Below are 14,436 nucleotides of genomic sequence, written 5' to 3' on the forward strand. Positions count from 1 at the left end.
CACAGGGAACAGTATTCAATACCTTGTAATGACCTATAATGAAAAAGAATATGAAAAGTTACATATATATATATATGATTAATTGAATCACTGTGCTATATGTCAGAAATTAACTCATTATAAACTGACTATACTTCAATAGAAAAAAGAAATAAAAGAAGAGAAAATTATTTCTTGACAAAAGACAATGAAATGAATACTGCAAATGTAATCAGAACATTCTTCTAGACACCATGTAAATAAATCAAATTAAAAATAAATCTAAAGCCTATTTTAGAGGAAAGAAAGCAGGTATGGTAGGCCTGCTGCTCTGTAACCCAAGCCATGGCCCAGGAAGAAATAAAAAGTGAAACACATAACCACAGGACAGCCAAACAATTATTCTGTGGTAATAAGCTAGACCTCCAAGTCCTAACCTGCCTTTAACTACTCTGTCTAAGAGATGTAATATTCAAAAATCCTACATGTCTGGAATTTTCTGATCTCGTGATTCCCTCCTGCATTGAGGACCACCGAGGCCACCAAACTTTAGGTATATCATTGTGAATGTTGAGGGAGGCACCTGGGAATCACTGTCACTCATGCAATCCTATACCCTTAAGCTTTGCTGACCTAGGAACAAAATCAAGTCAAAATAACCTCAGATGAGTATAGCTTATTATTCTATCTGACCCTTGAACTTGGATTGGCTTCTGAAGCCTGATCTTGCTCATGGGAGTACAACCAAAATTGTCAAAGGAAACTAATTAAGCTGGGGAAAGGACTGAGCTGAGCAGGGCTTGGCATTGCTTCCGTGCAGGGCTACAAGCCATCCCACCATTACGGTGTGTGATTTACAATGAAGTGAAAGTGAGTTAAGGTGAAACAACAGAGTTCTTACTGTTCTTTGGGGAAATTCAGTTATTCCTCTGTCCATCCAATCATTCATTCATCCAGGTAGCCATTCATTCATTCAAAAACATTACATGTTTACAATATACCAATTCTTAAGGAGATAAAGAAATGTATAAAATAGAGGATTTGCTCTCAGTAATCTGCTAATCTAGTTGAAGATGTAGCACGTACAAGAGTGGTGAAAGGTCATTGGGTGTGACAATTATGAGATGACTAATGACTGAAAGGAGTGCTGTTTTGGTAGAGTGGTGGGGTGATGGAAACGTGGATGATAAAGAGTGGTTTCCTCCAATCTTATTCTGGTATCTAGGAATGGGAACAAAGGAAGTAGATTATTAGAGTAAACATAGGTGGCCACTAGCCTTCTGGAGAGATTGAAAGGTTTTAAAATGTAGTGGAGAACCACATTACAGTGGCCAACCATGGCATCCTGACTGAACAAGAGTCTAATGTGGGGCTTGTGGAAAACTGGATGAAGAGGTTAAGGTCACAAAGCATGTAGACTAGTCATAGACTTTCTGGTATGCTTTTGACCTGAATGATATAGGAGGTCAATAAACTGAGAAGTGGCCCATAGTATTATCTATTTAGATGCAGAATCCATTGGATTGATGGTAGAGTGGAATGAAAAACCAAAACTGTGAGTTATGTGAGTTGTATTGAAAGGTAGCTGTAACTCCATGGGGATACAAGACAACACTAGTAGGGGTTGAAAAAAGGTGGTATAGGCAGATATAGAAAGAGAGGAGCAATTTAATTGCTTAGAAGCAACAATTTGGGAAAAGGAAAATACGTACATTGCCCTTCATTTCCAAAGTTTGGAAAACTGAGGAAGGGCAAGGGCTCTATGGAAGAAATGAATGGCTAGGCCATGCATTTAGAGGACTAGCAGCTCACAGGTCCAGAGGACAGAGGGAAAGGGGCCAATTATCTTTTGAGTCACATACTGTTCCCTATGCACATAATAAGCAAAAGTTCTTCTTTTCTAAATATCGAGGGAACTCTATAACATGGTTGTTACTGTTTGGCAAACATGAGATTCTACAGCATCATTTGCTCATCAATTAAAAGCACTAAAAGATAGTTCTGATTCTTTGTTTGAAAATTTGAATGGTATGATTTACTTACTGTGTGAAACTGTGACTCACTTCTTACACTTTCCTGTAACATATCATCCTGAAGTTTAAAGGGCATTGCATTAATAGCATTCAGTAGCATACCAGATTATCACCCCCACCTCTAAAAATATAATTACTCCAGAAATTTCCACACTTTCCTAGGATGGCCTAGGAAATGTCTTCAATGTTTCTGTGAAAAAGTCCTTTTAGCCTCCAACACAAGCTCACTCACTTTTGAGTGCAGAATTATCAGTGCCTCTAACCACAGGGTCCAAGCAACAATGAAGGCTCAAACTATGCCTTCTGTGACTCCAAGATTCATGCCTGGGCTGAGTTTCTGCTCTGGTTGGGGCCACCATCCTAGACAGCATTGTAGTGTATAGTCAAGGAAAAGGCAGGAAACTTGGCCATCCTGTCAAGGTCAGAGCCCTGATCTATGTAGTTCTAAGCAAGATATGTGTATAGTCCCTCCTCTCTATAAGTTTAGGGTGGAAACTTCCACCTGGCTCCCCTACTGTGAAGTCATTAAAACCCAGGATGCTTGCAGGAGTACTCTCCCTTGGAAAATGAGCTAATAAGCAAAATTTACCAAAAACACAGAGAGAATAAATGTTATGAGTAAACAGTATAAACAGCTTACACCTGAGGAAATAGTAATCTAATGATAATAGTAACTACAATAGTAGCTAGTCACAAGCACTAATTATGTACCAAGCACTGTACTAAATATATGTGTGCGTATATATATATTTACATATATAATTATATATATATAATTATTGTTCTCGCACCCTCATGAGATAGACACTATTGCTTTCACTATCTTATGGGCAAGGAAATTGAAAGACAGAGATATTAAGTAACTACTCAAAAGAAGAAAGGTAGTAAGTTATGGAACCAGAATTAGAACTCAGCATCCAAATCCAGTGTTCAGATTTTTAGCCACTGTGTTCTACTGCAATCTAAAAAAGCTTCAGGTTACATACAATTAATATTCCTAAATAGATAAAAGAGTAAAAAGCTTAAATAAAATCATGAAATTATTTAGATTGGTATTAAAAACGATCATTGGAAAACAGAAATTAAAAATATGGTTGTTGAAATAAAAGTTCTAAATAATGAGCCAAGTGGAGAACTGAACACAACTGAGGCTGAGTTGTTGAACTAAAAAATTAAGTTGAGGAAATGTCTCAGAATTCAATATAAAAAATAAAGATCTAGAAATTATAAAAAATATTAAGAAACAGATAAAATAGACCCAGAAGCTCAAAAATAAGCCTGAAATTAGTTACAAAAGGAGAGAATAAGGAGAGGGGAGGTAAACCAACATTTTGAAATATGATAGTTGAAAACTTACTTGAATTACTAAAATAGGAGTCTTTAACTTAAATAAAATATCCCAGAATGCTGAGTATGCTTAAAAAAAAAAAAAAAACCCAGAAAACCACCACCACCAAGGCACAATATAGTCAAAGTAAATGTAGAGTCAATGGCAAAGAAAAAATTCTAAAGTATAATAGAAAGTATGAGGGTTTTTTAAAAATTAGTAATGCAATTCAAAGGACAGTGGAAAATAGATAAACAACAAGTTTATACGGTATAGCACAGGGAACTATATTCAATATCTTGTAGTAACTTATAATGAAAAAGAATATGAAAACGAATATATGTATGTATATGTATGACTGAACTATTATGCTGTACACCAGAAATTGACACAACACTGTAAATTGACTATGCTTCAATTAAAAATTAAATTTAATTAAAAAAACACAAAAACCAAAGGACAGTGGAAATGAATCTCCAAAGTGTTGAGTAAAAATATCTTTAAAAGTAGAATTCTATACCCAAAGCCTATTAAAGAACCCAGATGAGATAAAGACATTTTCTGATGTATGAACCAGATTCCTGCTGCTTATATTCCAGCATGAAGGAAAATAAAATGAAAACGAAGCTGAGAATTGAAAGAAGCAAGCATGAACCACAACAAAGATTAGCAATACCTGTCGGTAAATACCAATGAGTGTTGATTCTTAAAATACCATAGTGTAACGATGTTTATGTGCTCAAAAATGAGCTGTAATTAACATTCCTGACAGTAAATATTGGAAGAAACGCAGAGGATCTTGTCATGTTTGTGAAGCAGAAGATCTTGTCATGTTTGTGAAGGGGCCAGAGGTGCAGATTAATTTCCAGTTTTTCTAGAAAAATATGATGTTTAAGCATTATTTGTATATTTAAAAAAGATAATTGTGTGTATATATCCAGAAGCTAAAAGGATATCATTTCTCTTTTCTCAATCTTTTAAAATTGCTCATAAGAAAAAAAAAAAAAGTAAAAAAACAACAAAAATAAAATAACACACCAGTTGTCTGGGTACCATCCTTAGGTCTGAAACCAGGCCAAACTTGGCATCTCATACACAGTCTATACAAAATTTGGAAGCATTCATTAACACTTTACCCTGACTTGGCCAGACTCTTATTATGGCTAATAACATATCTTTCTGGAAAAAAAATATAATCTTGGGCTAGAGACTGTATCAATAAATTAATTTACTAGATAATTTATAATTATGCTTTGACTTTTAGGCATCAAGGAAATATCTGTTATTTATTGATTTAGAAGTATCCAATATCCAGGAAAATTAAACCTTTCCCTTAATTGATTGATTGGATTTTTGTTTTGTTCCTTGGATGATTTACTTTTTATAAGCTTTGTTTTTTATTGTCCCCGTTACTGCTGAGATTAGAAAAGAAATAAGATTCTGTGCACATAGGGAACCTGTACTATGAACATTGTTGACAAGTCATTCAGGATCAGCTGATCAAATAAATGAATTTGGATTAATTCTAGGAGGTTATTTGGGGGGCCCTCAGATTGAGAGGTCACAAGTTTAAAAGTGAAAAAATCATGTGTATTTTTTGTCTAAGATTTATGTACAAATTAGACTCCAGTGATAAAGAAGTATGCAATGATCTTAGATCAGGGGAGCTGCCATGCTAATATCTCATTCACAGATGTTTACAAAGTGGACATTAGAAACCTCTCTATTTCCATGAGATTCCTAAAAATTAAAAATACTTTTGATTGTCAGAGTATTGAAAGTTTGATATTCAGTATACAAACTGGTTTTTTTGGACATACTACACTTAGTTTTGGGTGATTTAATTCAGGATTATGAACTAAAGGAATAAGCTGAAGAAAAAGAACCACTCAAATGTATGACTAGAATCTTTTGGAGTGATTGATTGCAGACAAATTCTATGCGACAGCTAATGTCCCTAAATGAAATGAACTTTGCTAGGGTTAATAAATAATATGTGAGGTCCTAACAATCTCTAATAAAATACTAGTCAATAGTTTAACAACCTACTAAACTAGAAAGAGAACAGATGATACAGACATAATAAATTGTCTGTAGTCTTTCAGACAGATACTAGCTGATAGCCAGGTAACGAAGCTTCCATAGACAATGGAGTGAACCCCTAATACAAAACCAGATACTATTCTGGTAAAGGTCACGGGCTTTGCAGTTGAGTGTCCTTGAGAGAGTTATCTAACCTCCCTGCACTCTAGTTTCCTCATTTGTTATAAGAGGAAGTATAATTTGCCTCCTGGAACTGATGAAAGTATTAAATGAAATTATAATTGTGCTTTGAAATTAATATCACTTGATAAATAGTAGCTTTTATTATTGTAATAGTTACTAGCTCCCATCCAAAACTACACAGCACTTAGTAAGATATTTAGAAAGTAATCATAAAACTCAAGTGAAGAGAAATCTCAGAAAGATAAATACATTTAACTGTAAACCTACAAATGCTAAGTTGATTCAGGGAGAATTTAAAAGCATCCAAATAACTGTTTGGAGGATTGCCATCTCTAGAAGAGGAAGAGTATGAAAGATATTTTGAGGCAAATGATTATTTTCATAGGGTATTTCTTGTTATTTTATCTTGTGATGTGAATACCTTATGATATTATTATTTTTAACACTAACGTTATTTTATCAGAAATATTTTTCTCCATTTAAATATATAACATCTTAATGTGTTCAATTTTAACATGACTCTTATTACATCCAAAGAACAACATTTCCCACCAAGTGAGTCAATGAGAAAACGGAGTATGCACAGTACAAATTCACTTGGAGCAGATTTTGCTGGAATACACCTCTTCTGCTAGGTGAGCAGCGTCTGTGACTACAAAAATACAAAAGTACATTCCCTTGATGTATCAGGGAATCTCTTTCTCTGCATCAGAAGTTTTAGGCAGAAAAAAGCCTGTGACTTATACCCGTGCTACTGCGCTATTGTTGTGTGCCTCTGTGAAAGGGGCACTGAAATGTGTGTTAGCCGTTCTTTGTCAGCACCTGAACTCTTAAGAAACAAAACAAAATAAAATGAAAGCTTCTACCTTCTACTGCATGGGTAAGAGTAAAGTGTCTACTCAGAGCATCAGAGATGTTCGTGTCCGTCTTAGGATTTCAATTCATTTTCTGAATGGAGAAGAGCTGATTTAACTATGAGGGGCATGTCTCCTATTTGCTGGGTGATGGGTGAAGAGGGGCCCTAGAAACAAGATGTTTCACTCTTTTTTTCACAAATGGCACCAGCCTCCTCTTCTTTTTGTTTAATGATCTTGAAAATTTTTGTTATGAAAGCACTTGGCACAGTACCTTGTATGAAAAGGCAGCTCAGCAGTATCCAGAGAGTGAAGTGTTAAACGAATGCATAGGCTAATTGATTAGCAAATGGATAAATCATATCTCTTATTTCCATGGAAGAATCCCAGGATGGAAACAAACCAGCTAATAGTAATGATAATACTTACTTGTTGAATTTTTACTTATGTGCTAGGCTCTATACTGTTTCACATGCATTTTTACTTTGAATTCTTAGGAGAACCCTAGGAAGTAGCTACTATTTTTAATTCCTACATTTCAAAGGAGAAAGCTGGGAATATTACCAAAGACATCTAGCTGATCGTCTAGCTTGTGGCAAAGCCAGGTTAAACCTTGCTCTGTCTTACTGCTGGGTGTGTGCTTGTAACCACTACCTAACGCTGCCTCCTAGCTCTGGAGAGCAGACATGTAGCAATGAGCAGGGGCATGGTCACCTCCGAGGCCTGGGTAATTTAACTAGAGTTGCCTCTGACTTCATCTGGCATACTGGTAGACTTAGCCTGGTATTCTAGTTCTAGAAAAAGTCACATTGCTGGCTTTGTTACCTGTGATTTTGTCCCTAAAGCCCTACTAGAACAAGGGGGATCTTCTGGAGTGGAAGAAAAATGCAAGATATACAACGGGGAGGGGACACGGTTTGCTAAATTCCAGATGCTCGTCAGTGGCTCTGGCTTATAGAGGATGAAGATCCCCTTAAATTTCAAACTGTAACTTGAATTCATCATCTTATCTTAATGGATGGATCCTGAAGTCTTAGTGGGTACACTATGACCCTGAGTCTAGGTGTGTTTGATCTCAATGCCAATTCTTCCCTTACTAGAGCTGGGGAGGAAGACAGCCAGGAAACAGTGTCAGTGCACAGACTGGTGAGCATTCAGGTGGCTCTTTCCAAATTCATTCTTGTAGCTGCTGAAGGTCAGAAGGGAACGATTTTTCCAAAATCATTTCAGACCCTGGGGTATTCTAGAAATGGCCCTATTAGCACCACACCTATTTGACTGAGTATTAGTTGTCTGTTTTCTTTAGGGCATACATATAGGAGAACTTTTTTGCTATTGTTTCCTTTGGACTCTTCTCAGACACTGAATATAAGTAAAACATCCATTTTTTTTTTAAAAAAGTAAGTGACTTAAGCGTATGGCCCGTCATTCTCCAAGTCACAAAGTAGTAATTTTTTACATTTTTTGACAATAAAGATGGAGATAAAAATGGAACATGAAAGTGGAACCTGGAACAAAGCAACTCATTATACTACATTTTCTCTAGATTAAACCGTAAATTCTACATTCAACCAAGGTCCCTAATTTTCTTAAGCTTCTTAGCAGAAACCAAATCTATTAGCATCTCATTTGGCATGTGTATTTCTAGATAAAAGACACAAAGGAAGCTGATCTTCAAAGACTCATTATCTTTTTCTAAAAATGGCATCCCTCATTGCCCTTTTTATATGGGGTGAATAAAATGACTATATTTTCAGCACATACGGTTTCCTTAGTACAGAATTATACTGTGACACAAAAGACGAAAGTACATAATACTTGAAAATAATGAGCAATAACAGAGTTTCCTGCACCAAGATAATGGCTCCATTCTTCTGTGGCTCCACTAATCCAATGACTCAAAAAACTCAGAGCCTAGAAAAGAATGAAACGGCTCTTCATTGTCCAGGTTGAACAAGCCTAGAGAGATTCTAAATTCTAAAGGGCTAGGGGCAGATATCATCAAAGGTAATCCAAATGATTCTATACGGGCCATGAAAGGGCCTTCCATTTAATCTCGAAAGCAGCAGCACCTTCCAAGGAAGTGGAACAACACTTTAAAGAGATAGGCTCTTAACCCACAGAGCAGTCCCCAAGAATAGAGGAGTGCTTACTCTATGACAGGCCTGCTGCTATGCACTTTAAATGCATTTCTCATCTAAGTATCTCAGCAATTATGTCCCATTGGTACCACTATGATTCTGTTAAAGAAACTGTGGCATAGACAGGCTTATTACATGTCCAAGATCATATAGCTGACATGTTGGAGAACTACACGATTATATCCAAGGACTGTGTGCCTCCAACTCCCATGCTTTTAATTTCTGTGAATAATGTTTCCCTTAGCTCTGTAGCAATGTGGAGTTACAATGCACCTAATAATCCACTTAATCAACCTCACACTCACGGCTGGAATCCCATTTGCAGCATCTTTGATGTATATTTGTACTCATCCAAGCTCTGTCTAAACATTTTTAGCAGTGGAGAGGCTGGTGTGAGAGAAGGGTAAGAGAAAAATAAATCAAACAAACCAAAAATGCTGTTCTTCTCATTTCACACACATTAATTCTTATAAAAATCTGAAAGATATATCACTACGGACACTTTACAAATGAGGAAGTTGAGGTTCTGAGAGGTTGGGGAACTAGTCCTAAGGCATGCAGCCAGTAAATGGTGGGGCTTGTTCTGATTCTAAAGCTCAAATTCTTTTCTTTCCACCAGCCTACCTACCTCTGGAGAGACCCTAGTAGTAAGGCATTAATTCCATTCTTGAATATAAGTTAAATGTTTATACTGAGTTTTTTTTCATATGAGACTCACAAAGGTAGGCAAAGAAATGGATATGTTCCTTGAAAGTTTCACATGTTGGTCACTGATCTTCTGTTGGAAGCAACACAGAGTAAGTCTAAGCTTTCTTTGAAATAACAGATTTTCAAATACTTCTGGAGAGTTATCCTGTTTCTCCACTATCTAGGCTTATTTTCAGTCTAGGTAAAATGAGTTCCTTCCCTAATTCCTTCTATTTTCTTCAAATATTTTTTAAAACCCATAGTTTCTATATTTTTACATTTTTAAACACAAGCAACTACATTGGCATCTCATCTGTGGCTTTAAAGATAAAAAGCTCTAAGAGTGATAATCTTCAGAGCTTCATTACCTGCACAGGGACAGAGGTCCAAGGCCTGTGGCATCCCAGTTGTAGTCCTTTGGGTTCTCAAGATGAGTTATCCAGGACTGAGAAAAATAGTCTAGATGGGACCTGACCTTGTGCTGAACCCTGTATTTCTATTAGAATAGCAGCTAAGCGTTTAGCCTGTGAAGTTAGATTGCTTGGTTTCAAATTCTGGCTTAGTCACTTTCTAGCTATATGATCTTTAATAAGTTACTTATCTTGCTGGTGCCTCAGTTTCTTCATTTAAAAGGGAAAAAATGGGACCACCTATCTTAAGAACTTATTGTGAAGATTAAATACTACCACCACATTGATCCATCTATCTGGGTTTGTACCCATAGACTCTGCCTTCTCTCCTGTTCCAGTGAGTGAAGCTCATGTTCTGATCTAAGGCTAAGCCTCCAGTTTTACAGTAAATGTTGCACCTTCTTGCCTGTTCAAGGACATATTGCCTGATTGTCTCTTTACTCTCTCCTGAAGCATCAAATTTCCCTTCTCAAATGTATCTTTCTCAACAGCATACGGATGCGTCCATTGTTTACAATTCCATTTTTCCACTTCTCTCCTGAATCTATTCCAATTAGACGGTTTCTTCCATCATGACACCCAATTTGGTCTTGGTAAAGTCACCAATAAACCTCAAGTTATTCAACTGATCAGCAATACTTGACACGATTGATTACTCTCACCTTCTTGGTACATTCTCTTCACCTGGCTTCGAGGAAACCACAGTCTCCTGGTTTTCCTCCTGCTTTCACTGGCTGCTTCTCTTTAGATTCCTTTGCTATTTTCCCCTCTTCTTCCTTGTGCTAGCTGCTGGGGGCCTTCTCCATTCTCCTGATGTTGGGTTTCATCTCTGTCCCATCTATGCTCGTGCCCTTGGTGAGATCATCCAGACACATGACTCTAAAGACTGTTTACATACTAATGATTCTGAATCCAGGTCTCCCTCCTGGATCTCAAGTTTTGCACCTAACTGCCAATCAGCCTCTTCACTTGCATGTCCACTGGAACTTCAGCTACAACTTCCTCCAAACAGAGCTTAGTTTCTCCCCAGCAGTATTTTGTCTACAGCCCCTCCAACTCTGTTATTTTAGCTTCCCAGGTCAAAATCCACATAAAATCATTATTACTCTATTTTTTTCATAACTTAGATCCAAACTATGAGCAAATCTATCAGTGCACTACTTTCTACTCCTATGAGTAACTAAATGCCTCTGTATGATTTGTTAATTGTCTCCGCTTCAATAATTTCTAAATCATGTTTGTTTTTACCATTCCAGATGGAATATGAGTCTCCTTACCTGATTGGATAGGAGTAATATAGAAGTCGAATAGCTCTTCTATCTGACTGTGGTCTGTTAATATTACATCATCAGAACTGAACAATGGGTATAATAAATACAAATAAGTTTGGACTCTTGGAAGTAATTCCATTGATGAGATACAATATCATTTCATTTGTGTGCTTCTTTAGCTAAAAGTCCTTTTAAACTCTCATTTGGAATATACATGTATAGTTATTTAATGAAATAAAGGAAAAAATTAGTTATGTGTATGTGTTACACCCAGCTTTCACCAACAATATTGTTCACAAGTTTATCTCCCACTCTTATTTTTTCCAATAATCACCTTGAAGGTAATGATTTGCTACTACTTTGAATGTAGCCAAGGATTCAATTAAATTCCTAAAGAGAAGTTGTAAAACTACTTTGAAGGCAGCAGTCTTGATGGGCTAAGCATATAGTTTTCTGAAGGAACTACTCTAAAGAAAAAGCACTCATGCACAATTTTATAGGTTGGTAAAAAGAGAAGAAATATCACCCTTAGCACTGTATACATTTCTCATATCTCAACATGCTTTACACTCTTTGGAGGAAGCCCTCTACACATGAGCTACAACAGAATCTTAAGCATTAGATTTAACCATCTTCATGTAAGGGTTTCATTTTTGGATAATTTCTATTTTCATGTGAGGAATAAACTTTCTCCTTAAAATTAAAAAAAGAGTTTTTATTGAAGCATAGTCAGTTGCAATGTGTCAATTTCTGGTGTACAGCATAAAGCAAAGCTGACTTCACAAAAACCATAGTCAGGGAGACAGTTAAAAGCAAGAGGTTTATCAGTAAATAAGTAAAATAGTAAGTGGACCATTTGCTTAGTATGTGCTTGCTGTGGGGAAAGGAGTATAAGAAATAGACTCTATTTTCAAAAAGATTATACAGTTTTGGGGAAGATGGGAGTAATACGTGAAGCAATAGCTAATTGGAGAAGACGTTTCATAATTGCTATAATAAAAAAGGCTCCAAGTTCTGTGCACCTGTGGAGGGTTAAAGCAGTTACAGAAGATTTTAAGAAGGAGTGACCTCTAAATTGGATCTTGGAATATGAGAAATAGACAGTTAAAAAGAAAGGAAAGACTTTTCATTGTTGAATTAAAAAGAAGGAGAACAACTGACCAGGGGCTAGGAAATAAGAATCAGTCTAGTGATTCAGGAACATGAAAGGAAGCCCGCACTTGTGGTGTAAGGCTTTGTGGTTAGGCAGAATCTTAAATGAGGCTGCTTGGAGTCGATCTAATTGTGACATGTCATGAATGTCTGGAGAGAAGCTTGGTCTAGTGGGTAATTGGGAGTCAACAGATTCCTGAGCAGAAAAGTAGTGTCAAAAATGATGCTTCATTTTAAAAAATCTGCTAGTGGGCTGCAGGATAGAATTGAAAGGGAAGAGAGCAGAACTAAGAGACCAGGTAAAAAATTCCAAAATAACAAAGCATGAGTGAAGTCTTTTGAATATTCTCTTGGCCTAAGGCATTCCTGAGCAAATGCAATAAATATAATTTAAAAAATAACTTTCACAATTTGAGTTTATTTATTTTTTAAATGTATAAATGGCCTGTAGACAGAATGTCACAGTTGGAGGCATTTAATTAATAATTCTAATTGTGATCTCAGAGTTTTCATCTCTGTTTTGGAGCCATTAAGCTTTTCTTTTCAAGTCTCAAATATTTTCCTAAAACACTGAAAAGCTGGCAGACCGTGGGACCTATGCCTGTCATGACTGAGAATATAATATTCTGGAACCTGAAGAATTGCAGTTCCCCTTTTCTGATATTTTTCCACTTTTTAACTGAGAAAGTAGAAATGTGTAACAACATATATATGTTCATGGCACCTTTTGTGGCACTTATTAATCTTTAAGATTCCACTTTAATTACTGAAGTGTAATTACCTAGATTTTCAAAGCAATCCATTGTTTAGATTCTAGAAGCAATATACTTCTCCATCTTCAGTAATCCTTTGATGTTTAAGAAGATTAAAGAACTCTGCTTTAAATAATTTTATCCAAGTTTGAAAAAAAATAGGAGTAAGAATGTGAGGATTTAATTAAAATAACAATTCTATTTACATTATTTGCTGTTGTTGTTGTCACTGAGTGTGTCTACCATACCTTGCAATTAGGAGACAACAGATCAGACAATACTATCAGCTCCAGCTCTCTGTGGTTTCGTTACAGATTGGTTTTACCCCATCCACCCCTGTCCTGTTTTGGTTCCATCCCTGTCTTTATACATGAAGAGAAAATGTTTAGAAAAGATAAAACTAAAATTTTCCTGGAAGATATAGAAAAGAAAATGCTAGCTTTTTGCACAAAGAGCTGCTCCTTGAGTATAACCTTCTATGTCCTGGAAAGAACAAAGCGTGCTGTGCTTGGATAAACGGTACTCACTGTATCAAAACGGGGAGGGAAGGATGGGTTATGTAGCAAAATATTTCTTCCCCCCAAAATGTCTTTTGTGAGTTGAGACACTCAGAAGGATGAGGCGTTAATTCTACTAAATATGATACTCATTGCTCTATTACTTCTTTTAGATGTAATAAAGCAATATTAGTTTTACTGATAATGTATACTATTAATGCCAGTGAGAATATTTGTGTTGATATCAAAATAAGTTAGTGTTTTTCTAGAAGATCTAGCCTTGGGAAATGTCTTCTATTGTGTTTTAATGGCACATATCCTCTCAGAAATCCTCTGTGACATTTCTGTTCTAAAGGAGACTACTGCTTCCATAGTGGTGGTGGATCTGCATCGATATAAACGATGTTGCTCCACCGATTGTTCCGCATATGGAAAGTCCCAATGTCGTAACACTACTGAAAAACGGAGAAATGACAGATTTGGCCTAGTATTATCTCCGATAGGGAAACCAAGATGGAATTTTAGGTTTGAGAAACACACTCTTCTTCCCTTTGGTGTAATACAAAATAAGAAGTTGAATTGCCATAGAGCCAGTTGGTGGCTTCTTGAGGTGTCCATTCCACAAATTGAGACACATAGCACTGACAGGGAGGCTAGATTTAACTTGATGCCTCCAAAGGTTAGTAAAGAAAGCTGAGGCCTTTATTTGAAGATGATCGTTATTATGTCAATGGCATATGCTTAATATCTACACATACATATATCACATGTTTTGTACAAGGTTAAGTCGGTGCTCATCTGGCCCTTACTATGTGTCAGAGAATGTTGTAAGCCTTTTATTGATATTAACTTATTTAACCTTAAATACCCCATAAGATAGGCAATATTGTTATCTCAATTCTATAAATGTGGAATTATCATTGTAGATGGAACATGGATAAGCATTTTTAAATTTTAATGCAATTCCTAGCTTAGATGTATGTTAATATCTATTAAAATAGTTTTCTACATACAGAGGATATAAAGTCTCCTTTAAATATATATGTATATATAAAAATATACATACATATACATATAGAAGTAAAAAATGATTCAATATTTTCAGAT

The 14,436-nt window shown here is 36.0% G+C and overlaps 1 protein-coding gene across 1 annotated transcript in view; it reads right to left on the reverse strand.

The window, feature by feature from the left end:
- GABRB1 (gamma-aminobutyric acid type A receptor subunit beta1) overlaps positions 1–14,436 on the reverse strand; it is a 331,133-nt gene that overhangs the window by 187,764 nt on the left and 128,933 nt on the right. The window lies entirely within an intron of this gene.

The sequence above is a fragment of the Camelus dromedarius genome, chromosome 1 (genome assembly GCF_036321535.1).
Source record: "Camelus dromedarius isolate mCamDro1 chromosome 1, mCamDro1.pat, whole genome shotgun sequence".
Classification (NCBI taxonomy): domain Eukaryota; kingdom Metazoa; phylum Chordata; class Mammalia; order Artiodactyla; family Camelidae; genus Camelus; species Camelus dromedarius.